Raw genomic sequence first — 12,871 nt, 5'->3', positions numbered from 1 at the left:
TATTATCATTATTGATAGCTGCTATATCATATTACTGTTTAACCTTAGGAGTTACTCTCGCAAGGTAATTGCTGCCTCTCGCACAGAGTAGGCGAAAAGTGCCATTTGCAAATAGCTATTGGGTGTTTTCCATCATTTATCATCTGTTATAAGCGACACAATACCAAATGAACAAAAGCACAGTAATTTTTAAACCATACAATTGATATGATGAGCAACAAACTGCAATATCTTGTATATTTTGTCACTTAATATAGACAAAGTAATTGTATCACATTTTATTTTCAAATTCTCATATAACTAAGTCAATTTATTGAAGAACATGCAAAAAATAACATTGTATGTATGTATATTATGCTAATATTAAATTGGGAATAATTGAAATATTCCAAAGTTCATTTTACAAAATTAGCATGCTAAAGGAGGCGGTAGCAAAACAATTGCTTCATTTAAATTATTTATCTTTACATGTATATGTTGCAGTTAGAACTCATCCAATAACCAATTAAATCATGTTAACTGGAGCTTAAAGGATGTTTTCTGTATTTTGTTCAATTTGTTGCCAACCAGCACAATTATCATCATTAATTTAATACTTGTGCCCTGTAGTAGATCGACGAGCCACTATATCTCCACCTCAATCAGCATCTGCACATCCTGACAATATTGGATCATTGCCATCTGTGTTAAATAGTAAATCATAATCCAATGAGCCTTGAATGTAACATAGGATCCTTTTAACTCATCCCCAATGCTTCTGTCAAAGTTTTATCATATGTTAACGTCCTAAGTGCAACAGCTGAATCATCGGGTCGATTTTTTAAGGTAGCATAATTTAAGCATCCAATCGCCATTTCATATTCTTTTACTTTAACTGGATTCTCACCTTCACTAAACATATCATACTTCTTTCCAAATATAAGTAGTGTTGAGACTGCTTTAAAATTTTGCATGTTTAACCTTTTCAGTACTCCTTGTAGATTTTTTCCTGATTAATTGTTAATGTTTGCAATCGTAGATTTTGTTTTAACCTTATTCCAAGCACATAATGAATATCGTTAAGACCTTTAACAAGGAATCTTTTGTAATTCCTGTCTTTGGTTTTTCCAACATCTCAATATTATTGGAGAAACAGAGCATATCGTCAACATATATCACCATTACTAAGTCCTTATTAACCAAGCGCGAGATCTTTACGGAGAAATATCGGACCGAGGTCTTTGTGCATAGACCAAGCCCGTATGGCGAGGTTTGTACAAAAAAACAAAGGTCCGATATTTCTCAGCATCCTGAGAAAGCAAAGTTATTAAAAGGTTCATTATATGGCATTATTTTACCTGAAACGAAGCTTTCTTTCTTTCTCGTCTTGGCTGTTTTATACGGGTTGCTTTATATTTCTAGTTTTTGTGAGTAAAAAAGAAATCGTTTCAAATTGTATCGTCTGGATAGTTAAACTGTTTTTCGATTGTTTTTCCTTGAACTCATATTCGCAAATGCTTTTTTGTTTCATTTTTTTTGCGTTTTGCTGTTTGCTTTAGGACGTTTGTTTACATGTAATAAAATTGACTGTAAAATTACGCGTTTTGGACCGTGGTTCACTACGGGAAACTAATGGACCAGCAAAAATGTTTCTGAGCCATTCAAAGTGCGCCATTTTGCTGGATGTGGCGCTTGCCATAAAATAAGACAAAGTTAATCTTGTCATCTTTGGACTTCGCAGAATTTATATAACGCAATAATATCTTGATACTCACAACCGCTGTCTGTGGGTATGATTTTAGCTAATTTTAGCTAGCTTACTCATTGGAGATATTCTTTGCACAGTTAAAAAGCTCTTTAAACTTTTCAAAAACTTCATTCTTGCTCTTCAAAAAATATTAATTGTTCATACCTTGTGTAGTCATCCATAAAGGAGACATAATATCAAGATCTATCAATGGCATCTCTGTACATGCCCACGTAGCTACATCGCCATAAGTATAATTTCGAATGGTTCCTTAGCTTGTTATGAAAAACCTTAAGGAAAAGAGCAACGATGCTGTTTATAAATCACACAAGCTTCAAAAAACTGACTTTTAATTCATCACCCGTTACATTACTAATTCCATCAATCATTTCACTCTTCATAGGTTTTGTTACATTATTTATTCCAAGATGTCCCAATCTGCAATACTATAAATCCAAATATGAAGTGCTTCCTTTCTCTGCAATATTCATGTAATGATCTGCAACTTTCAAAATGTACATTTTCCTCGTAGTTCTCAAACTGCTAAGAGTTTTGAAATTCGTCGAATGTAACAAACATACTTTTTGAAAGTAATAATAGCTCCAAGTCTTACAATCAATCGAACAGATAATAAATTCCTATTTAAATCATGTAAATACTATATATCCTGCAAAAAGATGTTTTGTTTCCTTCGCCAAGAACAGTTTTTACTTTATAATTTCTGTAGGATCGAGATGCATAGGGCTTAGATTATGCTAATTATTATGCTGATTATTATACTTTATCAATACCAATGCCGTTATATATACCTGGGAAACTAGCCAACAGATCCCGTTTCCCTTAATGGATCGTGCAAGTATTTCAAGTTGTTTATCTGCTCTAACTTATTCCCTCCAACATGAAATATAAAGTCCTGAGAAGGACTGTCAGTGTTTATGTAGGTCTCATACTTTTGATTTGGTGCGTTGTGCGTGTAGATGGAAAATATGATTTTTTTATAATAACTGCCATCTTAAGCACGACAAGTGGCTTAAATATCAAGAGTTTCTTTATTTCAGTCAATCGAATCTTTACTTGTGTACCAACTCTCTTGTAATCTTGTCATCTCTGATAATGAGGGAAAGTTTACAAAAAAAACTATGTCAGTACACAAACCATATAAACCGAAACAACAGAAAAAGCAAGAAAATTTTTCAATGTGTGTTGACGCTCATCTGCAGGGCTGAGCCGTTTAAATTCAATTACAGAAGCTCAATTTTAATTAAAAATTGTTTTATGGCAATGCTATTCAATAAGATCACACGGATATGCAAGGCTTAAAGTCTACCTTGAGAGATTGTAAATATATTTAAGAATAGTCTGTCTTATGCTAGATTCATAAGCTAAAATCCAAGCCATCACTTTTTAGTTGGAACCCTGTTGTTCATCTTCACGTAGCGAGCTCATAAAAAATCAGGGACCGGTTGTATTAAGCTCTTAACTATACTTTTTAACTAAACTTTTGGCTGTTAAAAAGTAGTTAAATCTTACCACGCACTTAATTTATAAAACGACAAATATCATTCCAATACGTCAAGGCATAGAATTGCAGATGCTGCTATAACTGATGAAAAATAAAATTCAAAAGCAGATTAATACCTCAAAATTGCTTTATTATACTTATAAAGTTGAAGTATTAAATCAAACGAACACAAGTAAATGGAGGAAGCAGTCAATTTCTAGGAGATAATAGAGCATTTATCTTACAGATTAAGTAAAGGATCATTTCTTAAAAACAACACAAAAATTCCACACACACACCTATTACATCTTGGAACAAATAAGCAAGTTCCATAGGAGTTTTTTTTTCCAACGAAGAGATTTTTAAATCACTTGCTTCTTTAAAAGTAACCAAATCTATTGGACCAGACGAAATTCTTTTTGCTCTAGAAATCTCAATGTTTGTTTGAACTGGATATTTATAATCAATTCATTATTTTCATTATTAGGTCCCCGAACTTCAAAAATCGTCAACCGTAAATAAGTTCGATAAAATTTAAGTACATTTGTTCAGCTGTATAGGTTGTTAAATTATACTTTACTATTATATGGCAAGTATCACTTCCGGAAAAATGGTGCGCTTTGATTTGCTCAGAAACATTTTTGCCGGTCCATTATTTTCTCGTTATCGACTACGGTCCAAAACGCAGAAAAATGGTTTTTGTTTTCAATGTCATTTTATAATTAGATTTTATCTTACACTTCCATATTCCAATGCTAACGGAATAAAGTATAACATATTTAAGACATTTTAAAAAAATACGATGATGTTGAGTTGATGTAAGTGCCATTGGAAGACATCAATGCATGGGTTGCAAAGATCCAAAAGAGAAGAGATGATCTTCAAACGTTGGTTTAGTGGCTTCAGAGGTTGTATAGTTTGAATTAGCGGAAAAGAAATACCGTATGGTAGGAATTAAGAAGTACTTGGTCAACCAAACCAATCACCTCAGTTGCCATAAACTGAGATGGCTGGTTTGGTTCGCCAAACACTACTGAGCATTCGGATTTGATGGCATGTCTGGCTCACTTACTTTATTGGCTAGAGCTAAGTTTTCGTTGGGGTTTGTTGTTTTGGTTTCTTTGCCATTTTGGTTTGTATTTTTAACACCTAATGAAGAAAAGATTTTTATACTATATAAGTTTAGGGATAAGCAAAAGTGTTTTATATTTAGGAAAAAGAAAACATTTTCCGGGCCTGGCATGAAAGTTTGGGAGAAACGAGAAATTACGTGACAAGCACAGCTCAAAGTGCGAGTGTTTCCAAGCAATTTCAAGTTTTTCTGAATTTTTCACTAGAGTTTCTAATACCTGGATAAAACAGCCTTTAAAAAAGTGTATTAAAGTGATGTATCAATTAATTTTAGTGGCATATTATCTAAATCTTTGCCTTTATTATTTTAAGCACAAACCCATTGATTTCTTTTAAACTATTGGTGTACATGTCAACGCACCCTGCAAGAATTTTAAGAGACAAAAGTTCCCGTTCCAAAGTTAGCGAACACGGGTTTGTTTTAAAATGTTAAGAACAATGTACGGGCAATATGTTGAGCAGTTCAGCCAATGCAACTTTTGAAATCTATTGCGTGGAAACATCAGAAAATCTTTAATATATAATCCTGAAAAATCCTTTACAGTAGTCGATATTTATAATTACCCTCAGCAAACTCAGGTGGTCTTTGCACATTATCTTTAATATCCTCCTTTCTATATTTCTTGGTTAGAAGTAAACAGCAGTGATATAAAAATTTTGACCAGTTCGGCCCTTTCATCATATGCAAATTTTTCTGCATCCATCCCAATTGCAATGAAAAGAATTTAACTGGAACGCTACCTTTCCCAGTAATATTGGAGACGCCTCTCCCTAGTCTTTCCACGCAAAGAAACACACGGTCAAACAAATCCATTTATATAACACATCGTTATAACTTCGCAAAAAAAAATCGTTCAAAGAAAATGATTTTTTTTTAAGATTATTCACCAAAGCTAAACATTCTTGATTTTTTGATAATTCATCACTTGGAAATGCTGAAAGAGAGGTCAATTTCTTTCACAAAAAAAAGCACCACTTTTGCTTGATTTTTTCGTGGTCTTAAAGAAAAATTAGTTGTTTTTATTCAGAGATATAATTGCAACAAACACAAACTTTTAAACACAAATAATGTTGTTGTTTGCATGAGTTTTGCTATAAAATTTTCACTATTAAATGAGAAAAAACCTTGTTTTTAGCCATATAATCTTCTGTTGGAAAGTAGCTATTCGCGCGGAGTCACGCCGAAAAAGCAGAGAAAAGGGATGCAGTGGGCTAGTTGCCGTAAGACTAGGCATGCAAGATCAACTTGTAAGAATGAAAATTTTACGTGTCATACTTGCTGGAAAGCTCGCCACATAGCTAAGGCACGTAAAAGTAAAAATGCTAAATTAAATAATGTGCAGAATGTACTTCACGATGAAAATCTGGGCGATCCCTTTTAAACTTCCATTTTTAAGGTCAGTAGAGCAAACACGCATAATATCGAGATGCCAGTCGAAATCAATGATATACGTCTGCTCATGGAGATTTATAACGTTGCAGGAATTTCGATAATATCCAAAGAAACATTTATCAAAAACTTCAACAATGTGTCATTGAAGCCTTCGGGCACCCGTTCGCATACTTATACGGGTGATCATATTAAGGTCTGTGGACAATTTGATGCAAGGGTGAACTATAATCATCAATCTGTAATCTTGCCACTAATTGTAGTAGATGGATCAGGACAATCCCTTTTCGACACTATACGCTGTCCTTGCATGCTACAATTCATTCGCAATCTGAAGTCTTCAATAAAGTCTTGCGACAATAAAAGGAATTAAGGCCAAGTTGGATGTCAAGGAGGGGATTTGACCTGAGTTCTGTAAAATACGTTCAGTTCCGTACGCTTTGTAGACAGCCGTTGAAGAGGAGTATATATAATTGTTTGGAACTTGAGGGCATCATAGAGAAGGTAGAATTCAGTGAATGGGCAACTTCCGTGGTGCATATTCCTAAAGTGATAATACGACACACTCATGTGGAGACTATGCACTAACCCCAGCTCTAAGTTCTCGATACCCATTCCACTGCCGGAAGATGTCTTTTGTAAGTTGAGTGGAGGACAATTCTATACAAAGCTGGACTTAAAAAATGCGTATCAACAAATACTTCTTGAAGACGAGAGTCGACAGTACATCACGATTAACACCCATTAGAGCCTGTATCGCTATAAGATACTTCCATTTGGCATCGCAGCATCACCTGTAATTTTTCAGCGCTCTAATGATGTTATTTTGCAGGAAATTGATAAGATAGCAGCAATACTGGATGAAATTCTTGTGACGGGGAAAGATGATGCCGACCACAATCAAAATCTTGAAGCAACTCTGGATCGGTAAGTAGTGTATGGTGTTTGTTCAGAAGTTGTGACGTATATGGCTGCATAATTTCTTCATCAGGAATCAAACATACAGGAAAACATGTCGAAGCAGTTAAGAGAGCATCACAGCCAGAGAATGTCACGCAATTAAGATCATTTCTGTAATGGTGAGCTACCATGGTAAGCTCATCATTCTGAGCCTAATCTTTTATCCTCTAAATCAGTTATTGAAAAGGGGTCGTGAGCACAACTGGTCACCAGAGTGTGAAAAGAGTTCCAATTGGCTAACAACTCTCTGTCTTCATTAAACGTTTTAGTCTATTACAACCCCGAGTAATCTGTAGTCATAGAATTTGATGCCAGTCTGTATGACATCGGTGCAGTAATTTCTTATCGTTTCCCTGACAAAGTTGAAAGACCAATTGCATATGCATTGCGTTCATTCTGTTGAAAATGGTTGAAGCCAGATTGAGAAGGGAGGTGTTGGAATTATTTTTGCTTTGTTCAAATTCTATATGTATGTTTATAGTCAAACGTTCGCGTTGTACACCGATCATAGGTCGTTACTGATGATATTCGCCCCCAATTCCGCTACTTCATCTCTAGCCGCAGCACATTTCAACAATGGCCACTCCTTTTATCCGCTTATCAGTATGATACTCGTTACAAGTCGTCTACGGGCATAGCTAATGCAGACGCCTTGTCGCGACTTCTACTATATTATCAGAACGACAATAGGGTTGAAGAGCAGGTATTTAACCTTACAAATTTGAGATTAACTTGTCACCCAGTTTCAGTTAAAGAAATGGCCGAAGAGACTGCTTGGGACAGAGTCTTTCCGAACATCTTGATTTAATTTGATGGGATCAAGTATGCAATGATATGGAGGTGAAGCCATACTATGTGCGAAGAGATAAAATTTCCACTGAACATGGATGTCTACTCTGGGGCTTACGCGTGATTATTCCCCCTAAATTTTAAACGAAGGTGGTAAATGTGTTGCACAAAGCGAGAATAAGTTTGTCGCCGGTAAAACCCGACACCGTAAGTGTAGTGTCCGGAAATCAGTTGCAAATGAAGAGCTATCATGATCAGTATGGTACTCAGTACAGAGAATTTGAAGTTGGGCAGTCGCTAGTGAGTCCTTGTACGAGATTATAGATCGAAGGCGAAGTGCCAACTAGGAAACATTTCTGGAAGAAATAGACCCAACTCATGTATCGTAGCTTATCCAGATGGAAGAATGTGGAGGCGTCATGTTGATCCCTAAAAACCTTGGATTTCAGTTGTAAACACCTTCTAACAGATTTGTAAATTATCAAGTGTTATGGCAACGCCAGTAAAACCTTCAATTTTTCACAACGCTACGAAAGCAAACAATATTTTATAAATGAATCGCGGTAGAAACAATGGTCTGCTATCAAAGTCACTAAAAAACTAAGTATAGAGTGGTGAAAAACAATAACTTAGTTCAGCTCATTTTATTTTATCTGGCACAATAGTGCATGCGCCTTGTGCTGTTAAAACAAATAGCAGCTTTGATTAAGGACGAAAATACATCATAAAATGAAAAGCAATTTTTTAATGTAAACATAATCGTATTAAATAAACGAAAATTTGATGTATTTAAACTCGCCAGACATGTCAGAAACCACTAATGTTAATTTAATTAAATATTCTTTGCCGTCTTGATATACCATAAAAAATGCCTCTAATAGTTTTCATTATTCCATTTTTTACTTTTTTTTAAATTTTCGCTGGTTGCATGCACTGGGAATATTTCTTCAACTGGTATTATATATAATGCTGATATTATAGCGTGTTGAGTTAATTTGGAAGCAAAAGTTTGGTCAATTGACACAGATGGCAAAAATAAAAAATAGTGAAGACGAAAATCATAAGAAATTATTTATAACTACCTAATTTTTCCATTGCCAATCAAACCAAACACGTTAAAATAAATAATGCATATATCTTTTCATACCTGATGGGAAAGTGCAAAGAATGAATAAAACGACGAGGAGTCTTGAAAGAACGAGTTTTCAATGTGATAGTTATTGATTTTATTGTTTTCGAAGTCATCAAACTTGTTCTTTGAAATATAGAATTGATATTAAATCAATAGACGTAAAAGTTACAGGTTAATTATTCTTGTGAAATCTATTGCCAGTGATTGGTCGGTTATAAGTGTCTTACGTCTTACGGAAAATGTTAAAATAGATATCATTCATTCACAAGCTTGCCATTATGTTTACTAAGCTATGATATAATTTATTAAAGTAGATTATACAATAGCTTTTGCTGATTTTTGGTGATGTGTAGAAATATTCTTGTGGCTACATTTTCAAGCAGTGATGTCTTCTTGCCATTCTTGCTTTGACTTACAACAGTACAACTAAAATGTTTAAAAAGCCTGCAAAATTTTGAGTTGATTTTTACACCTTAAGCTGCTTTCCCAATGAAACTCTTGAATTATCTTGTTTGAACATTGAACTTTTTATACCCATTAAGTCATGCTATCTTTCCAACAGCAAAAAGACACATGAAACTTTTGTATCGAACATAAAAAGCACATTTCCTGATGATGACTTTAAAATAAAGCAGCGCATTGTTTTTACTACGAACGTAAAAAATGATTCCAACAACATGCATATAAAGTTAAGCTAGGTTTTTATTAAAAAAACTTAGGATTCCAGTACATAGGATTCCTGTTCAAATCAACTATAGCTAAAATACACGCAAAAGCTAAAGAAAAAGATACCACAGTTGAACAATAAAAAGAACTTTGTTTTACATAACAATATAACTATACAAAACAATTTCAATGTTTATCTCTAACAATATAATACCCAGAAAATACACGTGTTCAATGTCGCCCTTTTCATGGTATCATTGCGTGCAAACTGCACGCTTGACGAGTTGTTTGCCACCAGCAAACGCATTTCAATTTTTTTTTGAGGAAAGAATTAAAGTATTAAAAATGTTTGCAGCTATGAATAAGAAACTCATATTTGACTGCTATATTTTGCTGCTTTGCGAGGGAAACCAACACTGCCGTGATCATAAGCATTTTTCGTTATCTACTTCACTAATTACATGCTAGCGTTGATTGAAATATTCTTTGAAAGATGCGTTAAATTAAAAAATTCAAGCAGCTTATTCAGCCCAAATGCTCATGATATAATTATTGCTTGACATGTGGCAAAGAAAACTTTAACATTTAAGGGTACTCTGATTTATAGCATTTAGATCAACTGGCTGTACATCTTGCAACATTTTGTTAGTCATGCCTGGTAATTGCCGAAATACAAGTTTGAAGTAGAAGAAAACGTTGTTAGAATCAGAAAAATTAGAAAATTTGTCAATAAAGCAATTTTTCAATTCAAAGAACAGCACCAGTTCACTATCAATACATCCCTGATCGTATGATCGTACGACCTACCACAATTATTTATTCATACAGCAGGTGGTAATTCACAAACACACGAAAGAAAATTCAAGACACAGGTATATAAAAAATAGTATGCATGCTGTTAAACCTATTACAAGCAAGATGAAGATTTTAGTTTTTCTACTGACAACAAGTGAGAGGTTTATTGCACAAAATTTTTATTGGTGATTAGAGAGTGTTTCAGCAAGTGCAAAAGGTGTTTATCATTCAGTATTACGCTAAAAAAAGGTAAGGATTTATTATAAACATGCACAACGATTGAGAACTATAGTAAATTGTATAAAGCACTTTATACTGTCATTTTTAGAAGGACATTTTCATTTCTATTCACACCAGCTACACCACTTTCCACAATGAAAAATTGAAAAGATAATGGCAGGTGACAAACATGTTCTCAAGTCTGCACACAATAACACCCAGACAATGATGCCATTCAACACGTGTATCTTTTCAGGGTATTATCATGTACAAAAACGATTTTCTTTATCTAAATTTCAAATGTTAAGCTCTTTCATGCCATGTTTTCAGTAAACTATGTTTAAAAAGACTAATGAAATGACAATTGTGAAGAATCCAATCTTTTTTCGTGTACTAAAATGAGAATACTAAATAATGTATGCAGTAATATTGATCTATTTTAGAATTATGTCTATTCAAAATACCTACATTTTTTCTTCAGTAGGGATATAATTTATAGATGATTGGAATAAAGTATAGCGCATGAGAGCGTCTTGAAATAGAATTTCAACTATTCAGCTGGCGTGTCAATATTTCCTGCAGTATCAGAAGAATAACTTTTTGATTATCTTGGTGCGTCTTTAGACTGCTGCAAAAATATGAAAATTTTTTTACAACAATTGCCATCCTAGGCGAAACAAATAGCTAAAATATCATTAGTTGCCCTATTTCAGTCGAGAAAATCTGTTCTTGTACACTAACTTTTATAAACGTGTTTTTTCTGATAGTAAGCGAAGATATCTAATAATACGGATAGTTCACAAAAAAACTGTCAATATTAAGCTGAAAAGTGTCGACTCTCATCTGATGAGTCCAGGTGTACAAATTAAACTACAGAAGCTTAATTTTGAATTAAAAATATCTTTAATGAAGCAATACTATTCAATATAATCATATGAATATTTAATGAAGAATTAAAATCTTTCCAATGGAATTGAAAAGTGCATGTATATTGTAGACTATAGTCTGTTATGATTTTTAAATTATTTATTTAAACGTTTGCTAGATTCTTCACATATAATCAGAATCGAAACAACAAATGAAAGGAAAGAAGGATCATAGTACAAATATTCTTATTTATGTTATTCTTTAAGTCCTTCTTTGATTTTTGTGTTTATTTAGATGACACCCTACAGTTATCCACGTGGCGATTGCAATAAAAAAATCAAGGGCGCGTTTGCTTAGCTATATCTATTCTTAGTATAAATACAGTTTAGGTAGCATAAAAAGTTTGATTAGACTATGAATTTTGTAATTTTTTTATTTTATTTTTACAAATAGCGCTTTAATTGTCTTCACATAAAACTTCCATGGATGGATAGATTGTATTAATTGGTAAAATAAAGAGTTTGCCTTTATTTCCAATGATGAAGATGCATATTAAAAATCAACTCAATGTCCTTAAAGTTAAAGAGTGTACAAATGATAGCAAAAGAACTATAAAAAAAACAAACGAAGTTATTTACAACATGAAATGTCTGCAACAAAAAGATGGACGAAATCTTTTCAGACACTTGAAAATTGAACAATTGAAAGACGATGCAATCAAAATTGCTCGGAAATGAGAAAATCGAGTAAAAGCATTATTTTTGTTATACGTTTTGTCATATTGTTAGAACTATCAAAAATTGTGAAAATCTTCAAAACCTGAAGTCCCAAACATTTTCTCTTCCATCTACCCATATTATTAGAAAAAAAAGTCGAACTTGTCATCTCGTTTCTCACCCCCATCAGCTACTTCATCATGAAGATTTCTTCGTTATTACGGATTCCAAAATCTCCCGAACATTTTTTTATTTTACAAGATATAAAATTGCTATGAATTCAATTTTAGTAACCTAAGTAGAAAAACAAAGAGGAGTGCTATCAGTGTGCAACTTAATGATACCTATATGAATGAACGTTATTCATTTTTCACATTTGCTATAGAACTAAACATTGTTTTTGATAAGAGTCGTGAGAGCATTGTCTTTTATTCAGGTAAGACACTGCTAACCAACCAATTGCAATAAATTTGACAACAATAAATTACCTGTAACTTTTAAGTCTATTGATTAAATATCAATTATATATATTCAAAGAACAAGTTGGATAACTTCGAAAACAATTAAATCAATAACTATTACAATGAAATCTCTCGTCGTTTTCAGCCTCATCTGCGTTTTAGTAATTCTTTGCACTTTCACATCAGGTATTAAAAGTATTTAAATTAACGTATTTGGTTTGATTAGCAATGGTAAAATTACGCATGAATAATTTTTTATTTATTTTCGTCTTCAATATTTTCCATTTTATCATCCATGTCTAATGATCAAATCATTGTCGGCAGATTAAGTCAACACAAATCGATGTCAAGAGTGTGATAACATTTGGATAAACTTTTTCAACTGCAATTAGGAAAATCTTAAAGCAAAGTAGAAATATAATAACGCAATTCATTAGAGGTATTTTTGTGTATCAAGGAGACTAAAGAATATTTTGTACACATAAGGTTGATGTTTTCTGACATATCTGGAGAGTAGC

General features: G+C 33.2%; 2 long non-coding RNA genes across 2 annotated transcripts; one reads left to right on the top strand and one right to left on the bottom strand.

The window, feature by feature from the left end:
• Nucleotides 1–10,254: 10,254 nt before the first annotated feature.
• On the bottom strand, nucleotides 10,255–12,182 carry LOC124440137. Its single transcript, XR_006946573.1, has 2 exons — nucleotides 12,074–12,182; nucleotides 10,255–10,937 (listed from the first exon to the last, which is right to left on the bottom strand). It is a non-coding gene; the product is annotated as an uncharacterized LOC124440137 (long non-coding RNA).
• On the top strand, nucleotides 10,418–11,994 carry LOC124440138. Its single transcript, XR_006946574.1, has 2 exons — nucleotides 10,418–10,490; nucleotides 11,471–11,994. It is a non-coding gene; the product is annotated as an uncharacterized LOC124440138 (long non-coding RNA).
• Nucleotides 12,183–12,871: the final 689 nt, after the last annotated feature.

The sequence above is a fragment of the Xenia sp. Carnegie-2017 genome, unplaced genomic scaffold (genome assembly GCF_021976095.1).
Source record: "Xenia sp. Carnegie-2017 unplaced genomic scaffold, XeniaSp_v1 HiC_scaffold_2, whole genome shotgun sequence".
In the NCBI taxonomy this organism is placed as follows: Eukaryota; Metazoa; Cnidaria; class Anthozoa; order Malacalcyonacea; family Xeniidae; genus Xenia; species Xenia sp. Carnegie-2017.
This window is presented reverse-complemented; position numbering and strand designations above follow the sequence as displayed.